The sequence below is a fragment of the Gorilla gorilla genome, chromosome 11 (assembly GCF_029281585.2).
Source record: "Gorilla gorilla gorilla isolate KB3781 chromosome 11, NHGRI_mGorGor1-v2.1_pri, whole genome shotgun sequence".
Lineage (NCBI taxonomy): Eukaryota > Metazoa > Chordata > Mammalia > Primates > Hominidae > Gorilla > Gorilla gorilla.
The window spans coordinates 78,922,865-78,948,355 of record NC_073235.2 but is presented as its reverse complement, the minus strand read 5'-3'; the positions used below and the strand labels follow the sequence as shown (position 1 = coordinate 78,948,355).

At 39.9% G+C, this 25,491-nt stretch overlaps 1 long non-coding RNA gene across 1 annotated transcript in view; it reads right to left on the bottom strand.

Annotated features, from left to right (window-relative positions):
- LOC129532117 (uncharacterized) overlaps positions 1-20,918 on the bottom strand; it is a 128,352-nt gene extending 107,434 nt beyond the window's left edge. The window contains exon 1 of the long non-coding RNA XR_010129627.1: positions 20,487-20,918. This is a non-coding gene — a long non-coding RNA (uncharacterized lncRNA). The remainder of the gene's footprint in view (positions 1-20,486) is intronic.
- Between the last annotated feature and the right edge of the window lie 4,573 nt (positions 20,919-25,491).

Genomic DNA, 25,491 nt, shown 5'->3' with positions numbered 1-25,491 from the left:
CTTGGCTAGAGAAAAGGAGCAAAGGAACCTGAAGTTGGCCCTGGTTTCTGAGACATGTACGTCCCTGGGGCATCGAGTTCCCTAAGCAAACCCCACTTTTTCTTAAGACTGTCTGGTCACCAGGTTTTTCCCTCAAAAATTTAAGCCTATTGCATCTTGGTTATAATAAGGGGTTCTTACAGCCTCCAAAGATAGGTTTGAAATGTGACTGACTTTTAGCTGGAAGTTTTAAAAGAACTGATGGGTTTTATGTCTAGGTAGTTGAACTCCTGGATGCCCAGACACTCGTGATAAGTTAGGATGACACCCAGATGCCCCACAAGAGTGACAGCCTGAAGACCAACTGCCTGAGGCAACAGAACAAACTCTTAATCTACAGGTCTACTGTTGTTCCTGCTGGGACCCAACGGATGATAGCACTGTCCCTCCATGCACTAGGCGTGCACACACACACACACACACACCAGTTTTCTGCAGAACCATAGGCTGTACCTTTGCCATCATTTCTGCAGTACCTACTCTGTCAGGGTTGATGGGAACCATGGGTGGCCTTGAACTCTTTCTGAGCTGAAAATAATCCCTTTTCTTTCTTCACTGGACCTCAAGAGACAAGAGACAGCAATAAACTTGACTTGTGGCCCTTTAATACTTATGGAATCTGGGATGCTCTTTAAAGAGGAAAAACTCTGCTTCTTGATCCACTTGTAGAAAACTAGAAAGCAAGTCTCAAATCAGACTAAACCAATCAGTAAGACTTTGAGATGGAAGAACAAGATCACATTACCATATCCCATAGGATGTCCTTGGATCAGGGGATATGAACTTGGCAAAGTCTCTGAATGTCTTTTTGTTTCAATTTTCACCTATGAAATGTAGGATAACAATATCTCCTCGGCTGAGCTCATAAAGAGATTGTTATGTGACTGAGATTAAATTAATACAAGTGCTTTGAAAGACATAAAACGTCCTAAAACATAAGTCTCCAGCACTCTCTCTATACTTCGCTTCTGAGCTCCAGGTGGTCTCCCTGGCATTTCCACCTGAATATTTTACTGATATCTCACACTTAGCATGTCCAACATGGACTTCTTGATTGTCTCCTACCGATTTCCACCTATTTGAATTTCCCCCATTTTTATGAATGGCTTTACCCAACCAGATGTTTAAGCCAGGAACCTGGGAGCTTTCCTTGAGACCTCTCTCTCTCTTGCACTCATACTGCCAATTAATCACCATGTCCTGTTGATTCAACTCCACTTTTTCTGGAATCTGGGCACTTCTCTAGATCAGGCTGTATCATCCCTCATCTGAACCACCACAAGAGCCAGCTATGAGTCTCCACGCTTCCCCTCTTGCCTCAGTAGCCAACCACCCTCACGCACCCCCAACCTTCCTCTGCACAGCCATTAAAAAGTTCACTCTCCTCACTGCAGCAAGAACAGTCTTTTCAACTTGGTCTTGTCACTTCCCTACTCAACATGCCCCAGAAGGTCTCCTTCAAGAATATAGACATTCAGGCCTGGCGCAATGGCTCGCACCTGTAATCCCAGCACTTCAGGAGGCCGAGGTGGGTGGACCGCTTGAGCTCTGAGTTCAAGACCAGCCTAGGCAATGTGGCAAAACCTTGTCTCTACAAAAAAAAAAAAAAAAATACAAAAATTAGCTGGGTGTGGTGGTATGCGCCTGTAGTCCTAGCTACTTGGAGGCTGAGGTAGGAGGATCCCCTGGACCTGGAAGACCGAGGCTACATTGAGCCATGATCACGCCACTGCACTCCAGCCTGGGTGACAGAGTAAGACCATGTCTCAAAACAAAACAAAACAAAAAAAACACAACAACAACACAGAACATTCAGAGAAGGCTCCACTATGTTAGAACTTTGAACATGTGACTTATCCACTGGTCTTGTGGGACACACATACAGAGCTAATGTATCCCCAAACCCTCCCCTTTCCACATTAGCTCTGACAGAAGACTGCCAATTGGGTCTTTCTCAGCCAGTAGTCTTCACTGGACACCCTAAGAAGTGGGGGCCTCATTAAGAGGATGCATGTGTGCGTGTGACTGCTTCTTTGTGCAATCTTAGTGTCTGCCATCTGTTAACCAGATGTAATTTCAAGAGGGGGACAGGGGAGGGAATCAAGTATAATGCAATAAGTAATAAGGTGAGTTTTTTTTATTTGTATTTCTTATTGATACTAAGTAGTTTTAATGATCCAAAAACATCTCTCTCCATTTTGAGTATTTTCTTAATGCCTTAAAACATTGAAATACAAGCAACTCTATAACATCTAAATGCATATTCTTGGCTCAGTGGATTATCTAAGACAAATTTTTAATTCAAAACTGACTTCTTCTACCACCCACTACTAGTGATTTGTGCTCAGAGGAAAGACAAACTAATTTTACACATTTTTCAAGATATATTTAGAAAAGATAAATTCACTACCAGAATATTCTATAAGGTTTTACAAAGCTTAATATAAATAGTTTCTGAATTATCTACTGTTTTTAGATTATTAGGTCAGAATTTTAATACTTTTGGCCAAAAACCATTTTAAAACCTTCAGAGTAAAAATATAATGTAATTTTGAGAATGTCATACATTATAAAACAGAACAGAGCTAAAATATTTTTAAGCATTCGAGGTTTTTTTTTCAACTATCTGTACTTCCATTCTAATCCAGAGACCCAAGTAATCAAGAATTATGTAACTATATTTAAATTTTGAATGGCACCTTTTCTCAATCTTCTCCAAAAACTTTATGGATATGACCATGTATCAAGTATAATTCTTGAGTTCTCAGATGCAAAGAATTTTGATGATTTGGGCAAAATTGCATAAGCATAGTGTAGGGATAACTGTTGGGAATCATAAGACTTAGAATCTTATCTTTTCCCCCTACCTGCCATATCCCTGACAGTGAGCTGTATCATCCAATTTCTAAAATGTTCAACTGCAAAGTGAGCATACAAAGGCAGATGGCTTCCTGAAACTGTTTTCCAAGTTCTAAAATGCCTTGATTCATGATTCTGTGATTTCATATACAGGACAATTTATAATGGGCAAGAGCTTCTTTGAGTGAATTCATTTACAGCAAGAACTAAAAATTCAGCATAAATAGTTTGAGCCTGAGAGTAACGTTTGAATGGAACGTCACTTTGAAAAAAAGAAAAAACCTAAAAATTACCAAAAGAGGTTTACATTATCATATATTTTAAAGTGTGGGCTATAATTGCAACTATAAATTACTCTTTAGAACCAAAAATGAAACAAGTAGATTTCTTCACATAACTTTTCTACCAAATTTTATGATAGTATAATACCACATCATGATATCCCTATCATAAAAATAGTAATATTTTAGGACTTTAGTATTTTCTCAAGGGCCCTCTTAATCATTTGATTTTTAAACATTTATGAAGAACTTCTAGTTCATCATTTTTTTCTCTTTTACTTATTGTTTATTTTACTGATTCTTTAATTTCTTTTTTAATTAAATTTTAATTTTTAGTTCTGGGTTACATGTGCAGGATATGCAGGTTACATAGGTAAAAGTGTGCCATGGTGGTTTGCTGCACCTATCTTTCTATAGCTTTGCATATGATTCAAACAATTGTCAACATCACTTTTATCAACTTTACAAATCCCACATCTTTTGTAAGATTTACAGCTTCACTTTGCACACTTATACTATTTTGTTAAAGTAAATGGCAAATTTTGTGTTAACTAGGGGAGAGATTTTTAAGTGAATAAATGAATTTTAAGTGAATAAATGAATAAATAACATTAGTAAAGACTTTCATGTTATGATTACTTTCGCTCCTCTGCACAATGCGTAATGGAAGGACTCCGATAATAAGGCAGCTTTGTACTTGTGAGAGATGCAATCCATTTCACTTTTTGTCTACCCAAACCCATCTTAGACAAAAATGAAAGATGTTTGCCTGATTCCTGATCCCTACGAGAAAATATTACGTTTTAGAAACACAAGACTGAAATTAATGGAATTCTCATTTTAATAATAAATAAAAGACTTCACAAAATAATGTTGTATCAACTAGAAAACAACTGTTTGCTATGACAGTTTGTAGCAAAACTGTGATAACTGTCTTCACAGGATTTTTCATAATGAGAAATATTCCTTTTTTAGAATATTCTTTGTGGCAATCCATGACATCTTTATGGTAAAGGCCATTTATCAGGGAATAATGCAGCAGATTGCCCCACAAGGATTCTCAGCTCAGGGTCATTTGTTCCTGAAAAACGTGGTCCCTGTGTCCATAGAAGAAAGAAACGGATTGACCTATTGAAGCTGGAAGGTAACATTTAGAATATCTAACGAAAAATCTTTTCACAGAAGGTGTTCAACCAGCTATGCTGATGATTTTGCTTCTCCCAAACTGCTCCTTGTGTATATTTTGTTTGCAAACATGTTATTTGGCTCCAAGATGTAGTCCTGGTGTTCTGATGACTTGAGGGTACTAAGCATGGGGTTCTGAGCCTGGCTCCCTTCTACCCTTCAACTGTGCTGCCACATCTGGTTGAGAGGCAAAAAAACAGGAAATGGAAATGAGACACTGTGGACAATAAAAGAGGAAAGAGGGGAAAGCCCAGAGAAGGGTGTGTTGTCCAGTCAATGCTGTGAGTGATGGAGCTCAAGCCTCCAGGAGCTTCTGAGACACTGTATAGAATGTGCCTCAGAGGCCAGGCAGGCACAGTGGCGCAGTGGTTCACGCCTGTAATCCCAGCACATTGGGAGGCCAAGGTGGATGGGTCAGCTGAGATCAGGAGTTTGAGACCAACCTGGCCAACATGGTGAAACCCTCTCTACTAAAGATACAAAAATTAGCTGGGTGTGATGGTGCACACCTGTTATCCCAGCTATTCGGGAGGCTGAGGCAGGAGAATCACTTGTACCCAGGAGGCAGAGGTTGCAGTGAGCCGAGATTACGCCACTGCATTCCAGCCTAGGCATCATAGCGAGACCATCTCAAAAAAAGAATGTGCCTCAGAATTACCTGCCTAGGGACACAGATGAGGAAGCATTTCTCCGCCAGCTCTTATTTCCACTGATCAAGGGCTGCCTGTGAAACTTTACCTTCCTGCACTTCCAGGTTGCGTATGTGAATGGGTTCCACAGGCATCTCTCTCAGCCTTGATGTCAGAGGGGCCTTGGGACAGGAAGCAAGAGGTCCATGGTGTAGCTGAGGTGAGGTGCTGTCAAATTTGGCCACAGAAAGCTAATTACAATAGCAGCAGGTAGAGTAAGAGGTGGGCTGAGGGTGGGGGACAATACAGGCGAAATGCTAAACACAGAGATAAAACCACTTAGGTGAAGACTAACAAGTGAATTGTGACAAAGTACCCAGCAGTCATACCAATTCTAAATGCTGTTGGGGATGCCAAGAAGAATAAGTATTTTTATGGTACTTGCATATGGTGACACATGGGGACCCTGGCAAGGGACCATTTCCATACTCTTTCTCAAATGCTGGTTTCATCATGTTTGTATCCTTCTGCCTGTTCAGAGGATGGGTGAACTCTTGGAAGCTTATTCTCTTAGTCTGTTTGGGTTTCTGTAACAAAATACACTAAACTGGGTGACTTATAAACAACAGAAATTTATTTCTCACTGTCCTGGAGCCTGGGAAGTCCAAGATCACAGTGCCAGCATGGCTAGATGCTGGTGAGGGCCCGCTTTCTTATAGATGGATATCTTCTTACTGTAACCTCACATGGCAGAAGGGGCAAATCAGCTCCCTTTGGCCTCTTGTAAGAGCACTAACCTCATCCATGAGGGTTCTTCCCTCATGAGCTAATCACCTCCCAAAAACCCTGCCTCCTAATACCATCACCGTGGGGTTAATATTTCAACATATGAATTTTGGGAGGATGCAAACATTCAGACCATAACACTTTTTTAAAAAACACACTCAGCCAGGTTTCACAGGGCCCCAGAAGCCTCCAGGTCAATCTCTCCATAGTTCAGATGCTAGTAGAGAGTATGACTGAGAGTAGGCACTCTACAAACAGTAAGTCTTTGTATTTTTACTCCATAACTGCTAACCCTTCACTCCTTTTGCCTATACTGCTAGTTTTTTCTTTTTGTTTGTTTAAACCCCACAATACTCTAAAAAGTTCCTAAGTTTGCAGTGTCTATATTCCAAAGTTAAATCCCACTGCTGTCTTTGTTTATGTATGTCCCTAGGCTGGGAATGCTTCTCTAGGGCTTTTCCTTGAAGAACCAGAAGTTCAAGCCCAGGCCAGGCATGGTGATTCATGCCTGTAATCTCAGTATTTTGGGAGGCCAAGGGAGGAGGATTGTTTGAGCCCAGGAGTTGGAGACCAATCTGGAAAACAGAGACACACCACATCTCTACAAAAATAATTTAAGAATCAGCCAAGCTTGGTGGTACATGCCTGTGGTTCCAGCTACTCGGGAGGCTGAAGTGGGAGGATACTTAAGCCCAGGAGTTTGAGGCTATAGTGAGGTGTGATCATGCCATGGCACTCCAGCCTGAGTGACAAAGTGAGACCCTATCTCAAAAAAAAAAAAAAAAAAAAAAAAAAAAAGGAAGTTCAAGCCCAGGCCTCATTAGTGTATATATTTCATCACGAAACAAATATTTATTGAACATCTCTTTATGTGCCAAGCACTGGTGATATGGTTTGGCTGTGTCTCCACTCAAATCTCACCATGAATTGTGATACTCTCCATGTGTCAAGGGTGGGGCCAGGTGGAGATAATTGAATCAGGCCAGCGGTTTCCCCCATACTGTTCTCGTGGTAGTGAATAAGTCTCACAAGATCTGATGATTCTAAAAATGGGAGTTCCCCTGCACAAGTCCCCTTGCCAGCCACCATGTAAGACATCCCTTTGCTCTTCCTTCTCTCCCACCATGATTGTGAGGCCTCCCAGCCATATGGAACTGCAAGTCCATTAAACCTCTCTCCTTTATAAATTACCCAGTCTCAGGTAATTTCTTCCTTCAAAGAGCTCACAGCCCAGTGTGGAGAAGGCAAACAAGTAAAGACACAGTTATATCACAAAGGAATGGAGACAAGTGCAAGGAGCTGAAAAAATAGTCCAGCCAGGTTTGGACGAAGAAGAGAAGAGAGGGCTTACTGAGTTGTGCATTCAAGGAAGTAGCCAGGGGCTCCGGGAACACAGAGTAGTATGTGCAAAGCCCTAGGGACAGCTAAGAAATATGAAGGAGACAGATATGAAGGACCTTGTGTGATATGCTGAGCACTTGGCATTTTATCTTGAAGGACACAGAACCGTGCAACAGACATCCAGAATCTGCCCACTTCTCGCCATCCGCTCTAAGCCATCATCATCTCTTGCCTGGATCATGGCAGTGGTCTCCTGATGTTCTCCCTGCTTCTACTCTTGCCCCTCTACAATCCCTTCCCAACACATTGCCAGGAGTGATTTTGTTAACTACAACTCAGATCATATCACTACTCTGCTCAAAACCTCACAATGCTGCAACCCACTCAGAGTAAAAACCAAACCTCTCAATAGCAAGAGGCCTCCCATGACATACACCCAATGCCATGCTGTCAACCCATGCCCCTGAGCTCCCACCAAGCTACCAAGATTCCACCTTCCTTGCTGCTCCTCCAGCATGGCAGTCATGCTCCTTCCTACGGTTTCCTCTCCTAGAATGTTCTTCCGCATGTCCCGATGGCTTGTCGCCCTTGCTTCATTCAAGTCTCTGCTCAGACAAATATCTGCTTTATCAGTGAGGCCTCCTCCAGCCAGTCTATACACAAAATAAGAAATTTCCTTCCCTTGCTGCTTGTTTGCTTTAGGTCTCCTACCCTGCTTCATTTTCCTGCCTAACATTTATCACTCTCTGACATGCACATTTTTGTCCAGATTTTAGAAATATCTATATTCTTAACTTATTAACATTGTTTATAGTGGGTCTCCCCATGCTAGAATGTGAGCTCCATGAAGGTAGGAACTTTGTCTTGTTCTCCACTGTGTCCCCATTGCCCACGTCAAATTAGCATCTCAGTAAGGATTTGTTAGATGATAAATGAATGACTTAAACGATTCTAAACAGAAGGGGAATAGAATCAGATGGCAGCATTGTTGAGAACAGATTAAAGAAGAGCTAAACCAAGGGGGCCAAGTAGCAGGTCACTTAGTTAAACCAATCCCAGTCCGGGCCTGAGCTAATGATGGGGCAGAGGGGAGGGTCGGCGGGATGGAGGGAGGGCGAGAGGTATTGACGAGCTGAACTCTACAAATCTTGGAACTGACTGAATGCAGAGGTGAGTGAGTGAGTGAAGTGGGGAGGACTGCTGGTTTGCAGGAGGGAAACAGAGGGGCATCGTTCACTGAGTTCCACTAGGACAGGCTAGGAGGAGGATGGTTGGGGGCGGGGGGCAGAGGAAGAGGAGGGGTTGAGATTTCCACCTGGTGACCTCTGCTCACAGTGTGAAATAGATTTTTTAAAGTTTGCTGAAAATAAGGGAGGTGTAATGAAACAAGAAAAAAACTACTGTGAAGGCTAAATGAGAAAGCTCCTAAGTGCTACATTAAAGGACAGACATCAAGGGCAGCCTTGAAAAGAGAAAAGTCTCACTGCCAAGTCTTGGGCTTGGGTGTGAATCCAGCATGTGGTGAATACAGGCTGACCTGGGGAAGGATCCAGGCCTGCGCTTATATCTCACCTCGGGAAACTGACTCCACCTTGTTGAGCCTCACTTTTTGTACGAAAAGGGATGAGCAGGTTCTAGCATGCCCAGCCGAGGTGCAGCTGAAATAAGATTAACATGCCTGAAACTGGCACAGAGCCTGGGCCTGGTGGATCCAGACTGTGTGGGGCTCAGAGTGCTTACAATTTGGAGAGCACTGTCTAAAGACTAGAAGAGAAAGTGAAAGTGAATGCATACTTAGAAAGAGAAAAGGAATCACCATAAATTACATATTTTTAAGCTGCCAAATGCCATATGCATCACAAAATACAGAAAAATAACCCAATATTTTTATTAATAGCCTGATGAACCTCCATAATATTTTCCCCATATTTGGCTGCACAGTCTTTATCACTTCTTTATATGACAATGATTTTGTAATATGATTTTTATAGAGAGAATAAAAAGATAATTTAGCCTTTGCTCTACTTCAATTGAACAAAACTTGTTTTATATTATTGATAGCTGGATGCATTAAGCATTAAACACAGCCATATTTCTGTTTATAATATGGCTACGGGTTTGTACCCTAAAAATACAAGAATTATGATCCATTCTATTTCTCACATTTTTCTCACGTTTTTCTCACACCAAGAAAAATGTATGGTGGGTTTATACACGGCGATTTGTGTTTCATTATTAAGTATATTCCTGACAGAAAAGAGCTTCCGTTTTCACCAGTCATTGATGACACCAGCTTCTGCCTCTGTACATTTCAAATATTGTGTCTCCCTCATCGGTCACCTATTTCTGATGCTGATGCCAGGCCCTGTAGAGCGTGTTGCTGTTGTGATACAACGCCTGGGCTCTGAGTTTTGTCCCCCATGCTGGGTGTCAGCCGGTGGACAGTACATGTATTCTGGGAAGCTGTCTCTACACTGGGATGGTTAGCAAGAACATAACTGGGCATGAAGTGACTGCGGACCAGGAAACCAAAACAAAATGTTGTCCCAACCCAATTTCCCTTAACGAGGTCCCCAAAATACTAGTGGCCATCTTTAAACACACCCACTACTCAATACTAAAGGAAGTACCTATCAAAAGGGGAAGTAGGAGCAAACAAAAACAGTGATCATAACTAACTGCACTTAAATATCTTATTTTTCCAAACTTTATAAAACACGTGGCCATGTGAACATATTACTTAGGTGCTACAGGGTCTTGGAAAGGATCTGTGCAAATGTGGGCCCTAAAGCTCAAGGTTCATTAGCCTCATGGTAAACCTGCATCTAGTTGTAACCATAACAGGCATTCAACAAATCAGCGTCCCCTCTTCCTCTCCCATAAGCTGTTCTGTCACAGTGCCTTCCAGGACTCCTGTGCCCAGCACCCAGCACACAGCTGTGCCTGCAGGTGTGCTCAGCCAGTATTGATAGCCACTGGATTTTATTTACCATGCTCAACTGACTTAACTACACTTTGGATGGGTGTTTATTTGGAGTAGGTTGATTTTCTTAAAACAAAAATAGGTTTGATATTTGTAATACTTTATCTGGAATTATTTCTTAAAACGTAGTCTAAAATAACCATAGTCATTGAATAAAAGAGTTGGGGGCTGGATTTTGAAATCTAAATATACCCCATGAGAATAATGCTCTCATAATACATTCAACTAACATTTCATTTACATCAATGGCATATAGACACAAAGAAACTTGTGAATCTTGGCCAAAATCCGCTGTCTTCACTAAAGTGTGTTGGGTTTAGATTATAATTTTCCCCCACAAGACAAAACAGAGAGAGGGACAGAGGAAGGAAGGAAGGAAGGAAGGAAGGAAGGAAGGAAGGAAGGAAGGAAGGAAGGAAGGAAAAGGAAGGTCTTCTCCACAACCATTTATTATACCTTTTAAACAAGTAATTTTTTCCTCAAAAAATAAAATGTGTTTCTGCAACCTCTTCTATCTAGAGTGTAGAAGTAAACGGCAATCTTTTCCCGGGGCTTGAATACTCTTTGTTCTAAGCAAGATTCTAATAAATGCACACAATTTATAAGTGAGACTTTAAGGACTATCTCCCAGATTTTAAAGCAATCCAGGATTTAATAGCAATCAACAGAATCAAGGCAAAGTGAAACTATTACAGCTGAACACACTGGAAAAGTGGAGTTTGAATTGATGCTGCATATTATTCATTTTGACAAGTGCAAACTCACATTGAAGATAGCAGGAGTAGAGACGGGGATTGCAAGGAAGGGTAATACAAATGTATTATTAACACAGAAACAAATCTGAGTTTAAACCTGGTGTGCCTCTTGTTTAGTAAGAATAATAAGGTCTTGAATTCTCATTGTACTTTGCATCAAAAATAATCAAAAAACTCCCAAATTTTCTTGAGAAATATGGTATCTACATTAGTTATATCTTCCAGAGGAAGCCAATTACCAAATTAAATGTGGGCACGTTGTGGGTAGATGCAGATAGGAAATGTCAAAAATGCACTCAGACACTGAGAAATACGGAAAGTAAAGCTGAAGTGTTCCCCCCAATCAAAGGTCAGCCAGGCAGCTAATCAGCAATTGGCCCAATTCATAGACTGAAGAGGCACTGAAGACACCCCCAGTGCAGTAGACCCCAGCAAGTCTCTGGGCCTCTGCTACAGACTAGTTGGGGGATGCCCCAACATGACATCTCAGAAAATTGCCTGTGGTTGATGAGGTCTAGTGGACTTTCACAAATTCTCTAACACAATCCAGAGTTCAGAGATATTATCGGGATCCCAGGTGTCAGTGGCAAATGTCACACCCGGCAACCTGTAGTGAGCCTGCCTGCCACGTGCATATACGGGCACAACCTATATGCATTTGTCTCACTCACTCTCACTCTGATGGATGGAGGACTCTTTTGATATGAGTTCTATTATTATTCCCATTTTTCTGTGAGAAAATTGAAGCACAAAGATGTTGAGGAACTTGAAAGATTCACATCTTGGTGATGCTAACACAATGACAGAAAAGGAAGAAACTTAGTTAAGTGACAAAAATTTGTCCTTTAGCAAACGTTTATTTGTTTGCCTGCTGGATCCATGGACTATTCAAGACTTACACAGTCAAAATTTCTGGGTTCCGATTTCCCACAGGACTCATCCTCTGAATCCTAACTCTATTCCAAGTGCCTCCTTAGTAAGAAATTTATAAATGCAATTGCTAACCGAGTCTCAAAAACAAAACCAAGCAAAAGATAAAAAATGTGATCTCAATTTACCTACCAGAGAAGCTGCTTCTGCCAGGGAAATTTACTGCATCTGTTTTCTGCAGAACATCCATAGCCTAATAAAGAGTTAAAGTGCTTGTTGAATAACACTGTGGCTGTCACAGGTAGCCATTATTCTAATACCACAGCTTCTCCTGAATTAGTGTCAAGTATGTAAGCCCAAATTTATATTAGCATAAATATTGAGAAATGCTTAACACTGTGGTGTATTTTTGATTTATAGGAGGACAAAACAAAACAGATAAATCATTTCCCTTAAGTGCCATGGCAATACTTCTTTAAATAACCAGCCCAACTCCAAAGGCACTAGTTTCTCCTTTACCCACATTTGCAACTTTCATTAGTATCCAGTGAAAGTTGTGCCCACTGGGGAAGAATAAAACTGAATGGATACCTTGTGCTTCAGGTTTTCACAGCAACATGATTAAAGCAAATCTTTTGACATAATCATGGAAAAGCAGTGCTGCTAAGGCAAGGAATAGCAATCAACAGAATCAAGGCGAAGCATCAGAAACCCAGAATCAGATGTTCATTAACATCAGAATATATGAAATTCAGCAAAAGTAGAGATCTTGAATGGATTAGTTCCCTATAGAAATGTTTTCATGTGTTAGGAAAGGGAGAATATTTAAATGAAACCACATCTTTCTTATGGGTCCTGGAAAGACTTCAGATCCATTAGGAGTTCATTGTTCTTTAAGAATTAAAACGAAGTACGCTGGGTATGGTGGTTCACGTCTGTAATCCCAGCACCTTGGGAGGCTGAGGTGGGTGGATCACCTGAGGTCAGGAGTTCAAGACCAGCCTGGCCGACATGGCAAAATGCTGTCTCTACTAAAAATAAAAAAAATTAGCCAGGTGTGGTGAACTGCACCCATAATCCCAGCTACTGGGGAGGCTGAGGCATAGGAATCACCTGAGCCTGGGAGGTGGAGGTTGCAATGAGCCAAGATTGCACCACTATCAGTCTACCTGGGTGGCAGAGTGAGACTGTCTCAAACAAAAAAAAAGAGAATTAAAAAGAAGTAATAATCAATAATGTAGTCAGCATGTATATATCAAACAGATAAAGTCAAACCACTTTCTAAGAAATCAATGAGACACATAATATGAATTTGTATTCTAATGGACAGGCACAGACAAAGAAGACAGGGAGGCATAACCCCGGAACCAAACTCAAGATTTTCAAGTTGGGTCTAAAATTTTATCTCGAGATGCTTCTTAGCGCCAAAACTAACAGTAGAAGAGTGAAGAAACTACTGCTAGCAGTGATATTCATGAATTTCCTCAGCTGGACCTTAAACTAGGTTGATAGCTTAGAATCAGCTAGGATGGGAGGATCCAACACTATGGAAATTAGTAAATGCTGCAGAGCAGGTTCTGCACTTCTCTAGAGCCATTTAAGCAGCGCACCACTGGCCAAGTCCTAGAATATGTCCAAATGTCTCCTTAGCCTGAATCCAAAGTCATAGATTTCTCCGCTCACACTTTTAATATTGAGCCAAATTTGTATACTCACTGTCAGTGAATAGGAAACTTGTCGCTGTTTTAAAATGCATTAGGTCATGTAAATACTGCCCAATAAAATGTGACTCAATAAAGAATTATCGTCTAGTAAGAACACTAGCCTGGGAATCAGCAGGTGTGAGCTTGACTCCCAGCTGGGTGGCCTTGGGCAAATCACTTCATCCTCTGAGTCTCCTAATAATAATACTTCCCCTGCCTCCTTCACAAGATTGCTGTAAGGATGCACATAAATCTGTATTCTAAACTGTGAGACACTGAGAAAAGGTCAAGAAATCCACCAAATGAGCAGTGTATTCTATTTTGCCTTATTTCCTTATTTCCTATTCCTTCCTCATAATTGACTTTCTATCATCACAGATGATTCTATCTCCTATGTTCTGGGCCTGTTTTGACTTCCTGACTGCCTTGTTGGCTCTTATGGGCAGAAATTACAACCATGCATTTCTTTTGAATGTACCACAATGTTTAGCACAGCCTTACACACTGCAGTGCCCAAAAAACTGACTTCTTTGAGGGCTTCCTACCATAAGGAATGAATCACCAAGAGCGCTCCAGAACTACAAAAAATTAAAATTCTACCGAGAAGTTATTTTTTCTCACTTCAGTCTTAGCACATTTTGGGTTTTTTTGTTTGTTTGTTTGTTTGGTTTTTTTTTTTTTTTGAGACAAGAGTCTCGCTTTGTCACCCAGGCTGCAGTGCTGTGGCATGATCTCGGCTCACTGCAACCTCCGCCTCCCAGGTTCAAGTGGTTCTCCCGCCTCAGCTTCCAGAGTAGCTGGGATTACAGGCCTGCGCCACCACACCTGGCTAATTTTTGTATTGTTAATAGAGACGGGGTTTCGCCATGCTGGCCAGGCTGGTCTTGAACTCCTGACCTCAAGTGATCTGCCTGCTTTGGCCTCACAAAGTGCTGGGATTACAGGCATGAGCCACCACACCCAGCCCTAAGCACTTTTTTGATCCCTCTGATTACATGTTTCCTCGGATTTGATCTTTGAATCATCTACAGCCTCTGCTTCAAATTGCTTTCTAAGCTCACAGATTCTTAAAGTTCCTATCGCCCAAATGCAGAGATTCTTCTCAGTCTACATTGAATTATACAGGTTTTGTTCCAATAAGCAGCAGAATAAAAGATGCCACAGGTCATGAAGTAATCAGGTAACATATTGCTGTCAATGTCCACTAATTCCTATTCACTTTAGTTTCCTGCTGTTCTCCTTTGTGCTTTTCTTATTTTTTATTTAGATTTTTACAACCCACAAGAAAAGGCCCTCCATTTTGTCACTGTAGAACAGTGTGGAAGAGTGGAAAACATACATAGTATTTCGGACGCATATCCAAACTTTACCCGTTAATAGTTGCATAACTTTAAGGGAAATTATTTTACCTCTCTGTGCTTCAGTTTTCTCATCCACAAAATGGGAACGATAAATTGAAACACTGTATGTGAAAGTACCTAGCACAATGCCAAGCACAAACGCTCCTTCTATACTTACATCTCCTGCCTCCAGAGATGTTTACAATCCTCTTGTAATCACTCAGAAGATCTTTAGAGAGGCTTAAACACATTTGCCTTCAAGCCTTTGGTTGGCAAGTAAGAACTAAGCTTTTAACTGGCTGAATTAATTGAGGTAAATCATTGTCCATTGCTGCTTGGGAATAATTTAGGAATGCTGCCTCTGACTGATCAAGGTTGAATTTGATCCTCCCGGCTGCCACTGGTTTGGGTGGGGGAGGAGTTAGGGTTTTGTTCCTTCTTTTTCTTGTTACTCATTAGATCCACAAATATTTATTGCATGCCTATGGGAGGCAAACATAGGTTTTGTGGGGCTTGAAGTTTATACTGTTTGGGAGACCCTCTTATAAAACTCATAAAACTGCAAATACAAAATTAGGCATAAAAGTGACTATTTCTTAGAATGCAAATAGAAGGGACCCTGCAGCTTAAGGACTATTCGCTTTATAATAAATATGCATCTGGAGCCTACTGCATGTCAGGCACCTTGTGAGGCCCTGTGGATAAGGTCATGAATGCAATAGTCACACTCACGTGGATCCTGCAGTCTAGTCATTTTCAGAAAATGGTGAGCCTTTTCATGCCTCCCCAGAGGGCTACATGGTACACAGCCCTTCTCGTGGCTGAAGGTCCTTGAACACCAGCCCTCTTTCCTGTTTCTTCCCTACTCTGGACTAAAAAGAACCCAGACCTGACCTACACAGTGGCAATCTGCTCTCTCAAATTTCCTCCAGCATGAAAGAGAAGATCACCTACCCTGTGGGTATCGGTGGAGAGATTCGTGGAATTTTCTTCTCAGAATTTGAAACCTCATTTACAGATGAAGACATGGAGTCCAAAAAAAATGGAGCAATGTTCTTAAGGTGGACAGTTATCTCACCAGCCAAGCTCAAAGCCAGTGTCCTCTTTGGACTTGAATGGCATTTCTCTGTTAATGCTGCACTGTCTCCCCAAGCAGTCCAAATGAGCAGTAAGAAAAAGGCAAAGAGATTCTAGCCCTCTGGTAGAGAAATTTTAGCAAGCCAGTCCTCAATGAGCATCATGGATAGCTAGTTGTCTTTATTACCTCCCTGACCCCATAACCAACCAGCCTTAAACATCTGCAGTTGTCATTTTTTGGTTGTGATGGTTGTTTTTGTCAGCTTTATCTAAAAAAATACACTGCAGTCTAGGAAACAGTTGCATCTTTATAAGTATGAAATATAAATAATAATTAGAACATACCTCCCGCTTTCTTTTTCTTTTAACCTTTATTCTCTTTCTCTCTGAAGAACACGGTGGTACGCAATCTACACAGCAGACTTCAATCTTACCAAATTATCACCTTTTTCAGGTTTGAGTATAGGAGTTTGGGTGTGTAACAACTAAATCTTTTATCTTAAAGTGACAAAAGATTAGTCATGAGGTGCTCCTTGAAATATTCATCAACGTCTAATGCATGCAGAATATTGCTTAACATTCAGCACAATATCATCTTGCCTTTTCTTGAATTTTGCCTTTTGATTAAATGGCAGTGGTATTCAAGAAATAGAAACAATGATCCCTGAAAAACCATATATATAAGATAGATATTGATTCCATTTTAGAGTAACAGCAAGCCACAGCACTGCTGTGAAATTATCAAATTTAGGTTAGAAAGCTTTAAAGAATGAAGGCTTGGGAATTTGTTGTACAATCAACATATTGTATCTTCGCAATAGCAGAGAAAAAGCATGTAGCAATTGCAGCTGAAAACATCAATGTAAATGTTATTATGCCTTCCCAGTTCTCAGTCATATTGGCTGCTGACATCTCTCAGTGTCAGTTGATTGTCAGTGGCAAAGCAGGTCTGCTGTCTATTGGCTCACCAGTGTCATATGACCCCACTGCCTGCACCCATGTAAATCACCAAGTGAACTGTTGTGTGAAATCATTCCTACACCCTTTGGTGAATTTGCAGTGTGGCAGCACACACCAGAAATATATTAGATGTCTTCAGACCACATTTGCACTCTCCACCATCCATCCAGGAACCTGAAGTTCCTGAACAGCTCAGGATTCACATCCTTATTGTCTCTAATTCACATCTCGGGTTTTGTGGGCTTGGCTCTCGCACAGGCACATCACCTTAATCTTTATTTGCTTAGCCTCTCTTTGCGTTTATGCGATGTCTGTTTTCAAGACTCCATAATGAGCATTATGCAGCAGCTCACATTGTCTTTCCAGTTGTTGCTGTTTTCCCAAATCTGATAAGGAGCTTAGCAACGCATTTCAGTCTTTGTGTTTGGATAATTTATGTGGCGAAGATGTGACAGAATCAGAATTGGAAAGACACTGAGACATCTTCTTACCTAAAAGAGAAAAATACTACAAACTGCACCCCAGACTCTCAATGTGAACAATATTTTGCTTCACAGATTTCTTATTTTCTCAATACATTTGCTGGTAGTGAGGGTAAAAATACTGTGAAAAAGATCTTTCTGGGGGACAATTTGGGACTATCCTAGTTGAATAATTGAAGATGTGTGCAAAAATGTACTCACAAGGATATTGAACCTGAGCTGTTTATAACAAAATAGCTACTTACAATTATGTGCATTTACAATTGTCATATATACTTATACATATTTAACTATCATAATTATAATAGCAAATTAAAAAATAGGTAAAGGATGGATAGATAGATTTGAAAATAGCCCAGATGTCTGTCTAAACACAAAATACTCTGCCATAATTATTATTTTTGAGATTATATGTGTAATTTTAAAGTAACTTTCTAAGCATAATACAAAACCCAGAAAACATACATGATTTTTACTACATACTAATTTAAAATATTTTTGGTGTAGCAAACAAACACAAAAACAAAACAGGATAAACAAAGTCAAGAGACAAACTGAGGAAAATGCTTGCAACACATATATTTCAAAAGATACACAAAGAACTCCTACAGATTGATTGAAGAAGGAGAAAGAGAAGAGGCTGCTAAGAGGAAAATATACAAGGAGCATAAACAGATAATTCATAGAAATCCAGTGGCCAATAATCAAATGAAAAGATGCCTGGATTTCCTAATAATCAATGAAAACCAAATGAATGCCATAATTAGATATTTTGCAGCAATTAAACTAAGACAAAGACCAATAATAGTCACTTATGGCAAGGGAGTAAGGAAACTAGTAGTGAGAATATAAATTGTTATTTTTGGAGAATATTTGGAAACTCCTAAGATAATATATATATCTACAATAAAGTAACATAATGATTGCTTGCATTGATTGAGTGCTTAGTGTGTGCTCAGGCTGAGTGCTTATATAGTTACATGTATTAAACATTTCATCCTCACAGCCACCCTCTGTGCAGCACTGCACACTCCACAATTCCAGAAGGCACATTTCACATAGACTTCCATGTGAATGATGCCTCCCGTAACTGTGCAATGCAGCCTCCCTGACTATGAGGTCAGACTTTAATTGTCCCCATTTTATACATAAGAAAACTAAGCTCTGGAGAGGTGATGTAACTTTCCTAGGGTCTTAGCAATCGTAAAGTAGTAAACTAGCTGTCTCGGGTAAAAAAAAGAAAAAACAAAAAAAGAAAGAAAGAAAAATGGAAATAAAAAGCCCTGCCAATTTCTGTGGTATAAATACTTCCACCACAGTTGACTTCAGGCTACCAACATGAGGTCACTGAATTCAGAGTTGGGAAGAGATGTACATAATTGGCTTTCATGTGCCAGCCTCGGCACACTACACTTTGTAAGTAGGAGAACCAGGATACAAATTCAAGCAGTATGGCTTCCGACACACATGCTCATGGCTCGATAATCTATTTCTAGAACTATACACAATCTACAAAATATACGCGCCCAAAGTTATACGTTAAAGAGTGTTTATAATGGAGAAAAAATGAAAATAATCTAAAAGTTTATTTATTCATTTATTAGTTGTTTATTGAGAGCTTGTTATATACTGGCCACTATGCAGGTGCTGGGGATGCAATGGCCATAAAAACTGACATGCTTCCACAGAGCTTGCAGCCCAGTGGAAAGAGAAAAGAGAGGTGAGTACTCACATAAATTATAATTCATCTAACCAAAAAAAATAAATAAAAAAGTGTATATATATATATATGAGAAGTACAGTTAGAAACTTTTAGCATAAATAACCTCTGATGTTTTCTTTTTGTAAAACTATACATATGTATTGCCTTTATAATTAACATTAAAAATGAGATAAACATTATTGCTGTGCAGTTCTGTTTGACACTATGGTTTAATAAACAGTAGGTACAAAGCAGTATGTATGGTATGATTCCTTTTTAAAAAAAATTAGTTTACATGATAAAAAATACCTACAAAGATATATGCTGAAATATTAGCAGCGGTTGATAAGCAATGATTTTGTCTTCCTCTTTTTGCTTATTTTTAACAATTTTCCTACTATGAACATATATAGCTTTTGCACTGAGAAAAATAAACAGTATAAACTCTTGTTAATTACTAGAAGAAATAAGAGAAAAAGGCAACCAAAGGGACCTCTTAATTTTGCCATAGGAACAAGCTCAGAGCCACTTTTCTGCAGTAAATTCACTAGAAAGAGTGTCCACTGTCCCTAAAGAATAAATGTGAGATCTCTAAGTTTGGAAGTACCGTGCTGATTGGCAGAATGTGTTCCCTTTCATCTGGGCTCTTACCTTCATGTAATAATAGCAACTCCATGAGCAGATCCAACCCATGGGCTAAAAGAAGAGAGAGCTGCCCAATGAACTGTGTACATAAAACTCCCTCTCCTACTGAAAATCACTGTCAGGTTCAAATGAATTCACACATTTTACATATATTCCTCTACTCTCCTTATCCTGCCAAAGGTTAACCTCTGGTTTACATTCACACCAATATGACGTGTCTAAACCATTGTAATTCTTAGAAAAATACAATGCACAACTGCACACCAGAAAAACAACCACCCAGCAAGTGGAAAAAAAATTCAATAGCATTAGGATTGCTCAACAAACCAACAAAAGCCAGGAAATTCAAAGTTAAGTTTTACACTCCCTCCTTAACTCCACACTATTGTGAAAGAGAAATAAAAGGCACAATGGTGTGTGTTAGGGGTGCAATGTCAGCAGTAACAGCACTTCCAGGCTTTTATTGACTTGTGTCATAACCTTAACGTTCTATAAACAGGGGATTTGGCTTAACTCCTGGGTTCTTTAAAAGAGAAATATCTTTTGGAAGTCTGGATTAGGGAAACCCAAAGAGGTTTCCCAGTCTCTTAGGTATACATAGTAAATCGTTATAGAGAGAGGAAACAGATAAAACTGTTGTTAAGATTACAGCCTTTCTGGCCTCTTGGGAAAATAAATAATTACAACACAAGAAATACTATTTACTTAGGAGACCAGAAGAGACTCCCGAGTAATCTGGTCTACCAGCAAATATTAGACACGTTCTCATGCAAAGCTTTACATTTAGGGAATAAAAGTATTGCTCAATGGTACTTACAAGTGCTAATAGTTTAATGTCCTTGTTCTTACCATTTGCCAAATACAGCAAGCTTCTTTTTGAATAATCCATGCCTGAATAAATTGAAATTCCAGCCAACTCAAGGATGACGGAAACATTTTTAGAAGTTTAAAAATAAGCATAATTTCATTACCAGGCATAAAATCTGGTTGGAAACGTTTATAAAGGAAGTCAAATAAGTAAACTAAAAAAAAAAAAAAAAGTTTGTTTTCATTAATCAGCTTGTGTGAGGTTATGAGAGAGGAGAGGCTCTTCCAAGACCCTGGCCCAAGTTCCGGCCCATGGAGAAGGCCCCAAACATCAGGAAAGAGATGAGGAAAAGACTTAAGTCTTCACCAACACTGAAGGAGCATCACCCCCGCCCAGCAGTCATGGTGAAAGCTTGGAACTCTTTGGGGACTCTCAGGCTTTTCAGCTGCTATATCCAAAGTCAACCAAAGAATGATTCTGGAATCAAGGTTCTTCTGGCAACAGAGAATAAATTCCAATGGAGTGAAATAATTTCCTGTCTTCTTCTCTTTGGAATCTGCATCTTAGTAAACTTCACTGGTCAGAATTGCTCTTAAATGAGTAAATAACTGCTATTCTAAGGCAAGCTCTTGCCAAGACCTTTGGCTACCAAAACGTATGGGATGACCAAAATAACAGTTACCAGTTATTAAGATCCCTTTAACACATTATAGGAGTTTTCTATTTTGAGGTTGCTTTTTAAAAATTGAATAATGGTTATAAAAATGGGTAATGGAAAAGCATTGCTCCATTCACATGTAGTTGGCCAAAACTTAGTCCCATGAGCATATTTAATTGAAAAGTAGGCTAGGAAATGTACATTCTTTACATGTCCAAAAACAAAGAGGACTGGGTTTGGTGAATAGCTACCTCTACACCAGCCACACCATCTCTGGACCTACAAGAATACTGAGTGCCCAAGGAGAGGTTCCTGAAGGAAAGGACAAATCAGTCTTTTTCTTCTTCATTCTATCCCCAACTCAAAATAATCAAGAAATAGGGATAATCTGGAGTTAGTGGGGCTTAAACTTTCTTACCTCATAAGACTAAGATAATTGTTAGACTCACACTTCAAGACCCTGTAATCATATTGAGAATGCAAAAGGTTTATACTCTTCACTCCTCTATGAACTAAGTAGGTATATGCCACTACTTATATGTACTATTACTGTTAGTTTTGTAACTGTAAAATGATATACATGCTCACATATTTTTATGTTGTCTAATAAATCAAGTATATAACCTAATTGATTTATGCATTTTACTTTTCAAATTAGAAACAGAAACCAAAGGTAAAGCAATAAAGCATTCAGCTGAAAAAGTGATAATCTATGTTTTAGACATTTTAAAAATTGCTATTAAAAGCTCAGTGGATATTGTATCCAGGGGTATGTTCCATTGAAATGTGAATATGATGGGTAGAATCTTGTTCCTCTGCTCTACCCAGGAAGCACGTGTGTCTTTGGCTTCTTCAGACAACAAAGGGCACTCAGTAAAGGGCGCACTCTATCAGCAAAGAATGGCAACTTGCCTTGCCTCTCATGTGTCCTTCTTAATTTGATTGATCAACTAGATCTTACAGAGATTTGACAGTGTCTGAGTGACATTGTACAAGGTTAGACTGAAGCTATTGATGGTTACAGTTCCTGAATCCATTGACACACACCTCCAGCCAATTTATTTAAACCAAGTCATGTGACTGTCATATGACCCAGGAAGGCAAAAAAAAAAACCAAGTAATTTTAGATTTTCACATCTAAAATGTTTGCGTTTTCCAGGAGGTCAAAGAAAAAAAAGCACTTGAGAGTAGAAATATATGAATGGCAGTTGGATCTCAAAGATGAGTCTAAACCAAACATTTTAGAGCTCTTATTTTCCACTGACTTCCTCTCAAACTTGATCTTTCTCTTCTCAAGCTCTGAGAAAATCACGGTAATGTTTGAATCCCCCCAAACATTAGGTTGGTGCAAAAGTATTTGCGGTTTTTGCCATTAAAAGTAATATTTCTCCCACAGCAACTCTGGAAGAGTCAGGAATTGTTTCCCTTTTTCAGATAAGAATTGGGGCAGAGAGGTCTTAAGTGGGGTGCCCAAAGTCACCCATACTCATGAGTGCAGGAACCAGGTCTCAAGCGCAAGCTCTCTGGCAGACCCCATGGTCAGGCTCAACACCGCAGTCCCTCCCTATGCTATCAAGCATTTGATCCAGATCCAGATCCCATCACAAAGGAGCTCTCAGGCTCACCACTCTTCTTACTGCATTTTCTCAGTACAAAATCTGAGGTTCATGCATTACTTTGTTTTCCAGGGACAACAATGGAATCCTTGTCTTTCCAATCTTATAAAGAATATGGAAATCCCTCACATCTTACATGGGAGCTCTTCAGATTCCAAGATTCCATCACTCCTCACCACTTCTCCTGCCTCTCTCACCTGGATGACTGCATTACCCTCCGAACTAGCTCCGCCAACCCCCCACCCGACCCCACTGCTTCTTCCCCCTGCAGTTCATTCTTAGCCAAACAGATTCTTTTAAAACTAAGCCAAGTTGTGTTACCACAGTGCTCAAAACTCTCCAGGTTACCCAGAAAATCAAAACCACAAGGAGATACAACTTCACACTCACTGGGATGGCTATAATCGAAAAGATAGATAATAACACATGTTGGTCAGGATGCGATGAAATTGGGACCCTCATACACTGCTGGTGGGAACGTAAAATGGTGCAGCTGTTTTGAAAAATAATCTGGCAGTTTCTCCAATGGTTAAACATTTCTATTCCTCACCTAAGAGAGGAATTTCTGGCTAGTTGACTTGATATCCACCAGGTAGCTTTCCTACAATAACCCTGTGGGGGTTTGACTCAACAATTCTACTCCTAAGTAAGAAACAGAAATGAAAACATATTTCCCCACCAAAACTTGTACCTGAATGTTCATAGGAGTATTATTCATAATTGCTACAAAGTGGAAACAACCCAAATACCTATTAACTGATGAATAAATTAAAAATGGTATATACAGTGGAATATTAGCCAGTAATGAAAAGAAATGCAGTATTAATACGTGCTACAACACTGATGAATCTGAAAACACATGCCAAAAGAAGCCAGTCACCAAAAATCACATTTTATGTGAGTCCATTTATACGAAATGTCCAGAATAGGCAAATCCATAGAGGAAGAAGGCAGATTAATAGATGTCTAGCACAGAGGGACTTGAGGGTAAGTGGGGAATGGCTGTGGAATTTCTCATTGGGGTGATGAACATATTCTAAAATTGATTGTTGTGATGGGCTCACAATTCTGTGAATATATTAAAAGCCATCAAATTGTACACTTTATACGGGTGAATTGTATGGTATATTAATTGTATCTCAATAAACCTGTTATTTGATAACAACAAAATCCTCTAGGGCCAAGCACAGAAGCTAGCACGAAGTAGGTGTTCAATAAATATTTGTTGGATAATGAGTGAATGGGGGGATTCAGTTGCAGATTAAATTAATAACATGGAGTAAGCGAGCAGAATTCAGACATGTATCTCAGGTGTGGACTCACTCATATTGTTCCTTGGGAAGCCTTTATGGAAATCTCAGAATCTGGTTGTGTAGTGCAGTCTCCTCCAGGGCCTGCCCTTCCCCCTTTGCCCCATTCATGTCACCTGAATTACCTGTTATCCGGGAAGACAGAGGACACAGCTGCATCCCCACAACCCCCCAGCACAGTTTTTGGTGTTCAATGAATACTTGGGAACTCAGTGCCTATGTGAGAAACCAATTCAATATTTAATTACATCCATTGTATTTACTAAAAAGCTACTTTATGCCAGGGCAACATATTGGGTGCTATGGGGAATATAAAAAGGTTAACAGGCTTCTAAAATTGTTTGACATGTTATTATAAACATGTACCACTTTTGTAATACAAAAATAAGTAATAGTTTTTAAAAGTTCTAAGTCCTCATCTCCTGAATATTTAAAAGAAAAAAGTGGTTACTAACTCAGAAAGTCTGCCATCAATAGCTAACAACCACAGATTTCAACATAAATAATTTGGATGCAAGCCATGATGAGCTAAGTGGGTGAATGGAGTGTATTAAAAGTGAACGTGCTTCCAAGTCTGAACCTTGGCTCAGCGTCGTATGAACTATAATTTCAGACAGGCTGCTGGGCTAGTTGGAACCTCAGTTTCCTCATCTGTAACATAGGAACCTTGATACCGCTGTCTACTTTATAGGACTGTTGTGAATATAAAATGAGATCATCAATGTAAAATTCTGCAAATTGTCAGTGGCAATATTAGGAGTGGTATACAGAGGAAGAGGTGGTTTCTACAGAGATCTGGAAAGGAGGTGGCCTTTGGTCTAGGGCTTCAGGGAGGTTGTGGTTAATTCCATGGTCTCTGGAGTCAGACCACTCAGGGTTCTAATCCTGGAGTGGCCCCTTATTTGCTTTGGGAATTTGGGCAAGTTACTTCTCATCTGGCTCATTTTCTTTCACTGCTCAATAGGGGAAATTAAAAGCATCTACTTTATAGGGATGTGGTGAGAACTGAGTGAGAAGTTGGATTGTTGTGCTGGTTTAGTAGATAGTAAGCCCTCCATCAAGGGCAGCTGTTACTCAGGTCCTCCTTTTTAAGAGTGACCTGGGCCAAGCACTTTTCGAATGGCTAAAAAGATAAGGATCAAAACAACCTTCTAAACACCACAGTGCCCTGTGAAAAAATTGTTAGCCTCTTAATAATAGTTCATTGTGATCACTCATCCTACAACTATCTTCTGAAGCCTATCACAGTTACTGAAGCCAAAGTTTTCCTTTATGTAGCTGGTTTGAGATACCTTGTGAACGGCTTTAGAAAGCTCTCGAGCAATTTGGCAGTCCCTGTGTTTCCCTGCAATGGGCTATTGGAAACTCCACTAGAAAGCTGATCATCATTGAATACATTGGTGTCTTCCATAAGAATGATGTCAAAGATGGGGACAGTACTGCTATCTGTCCAGACTCAACA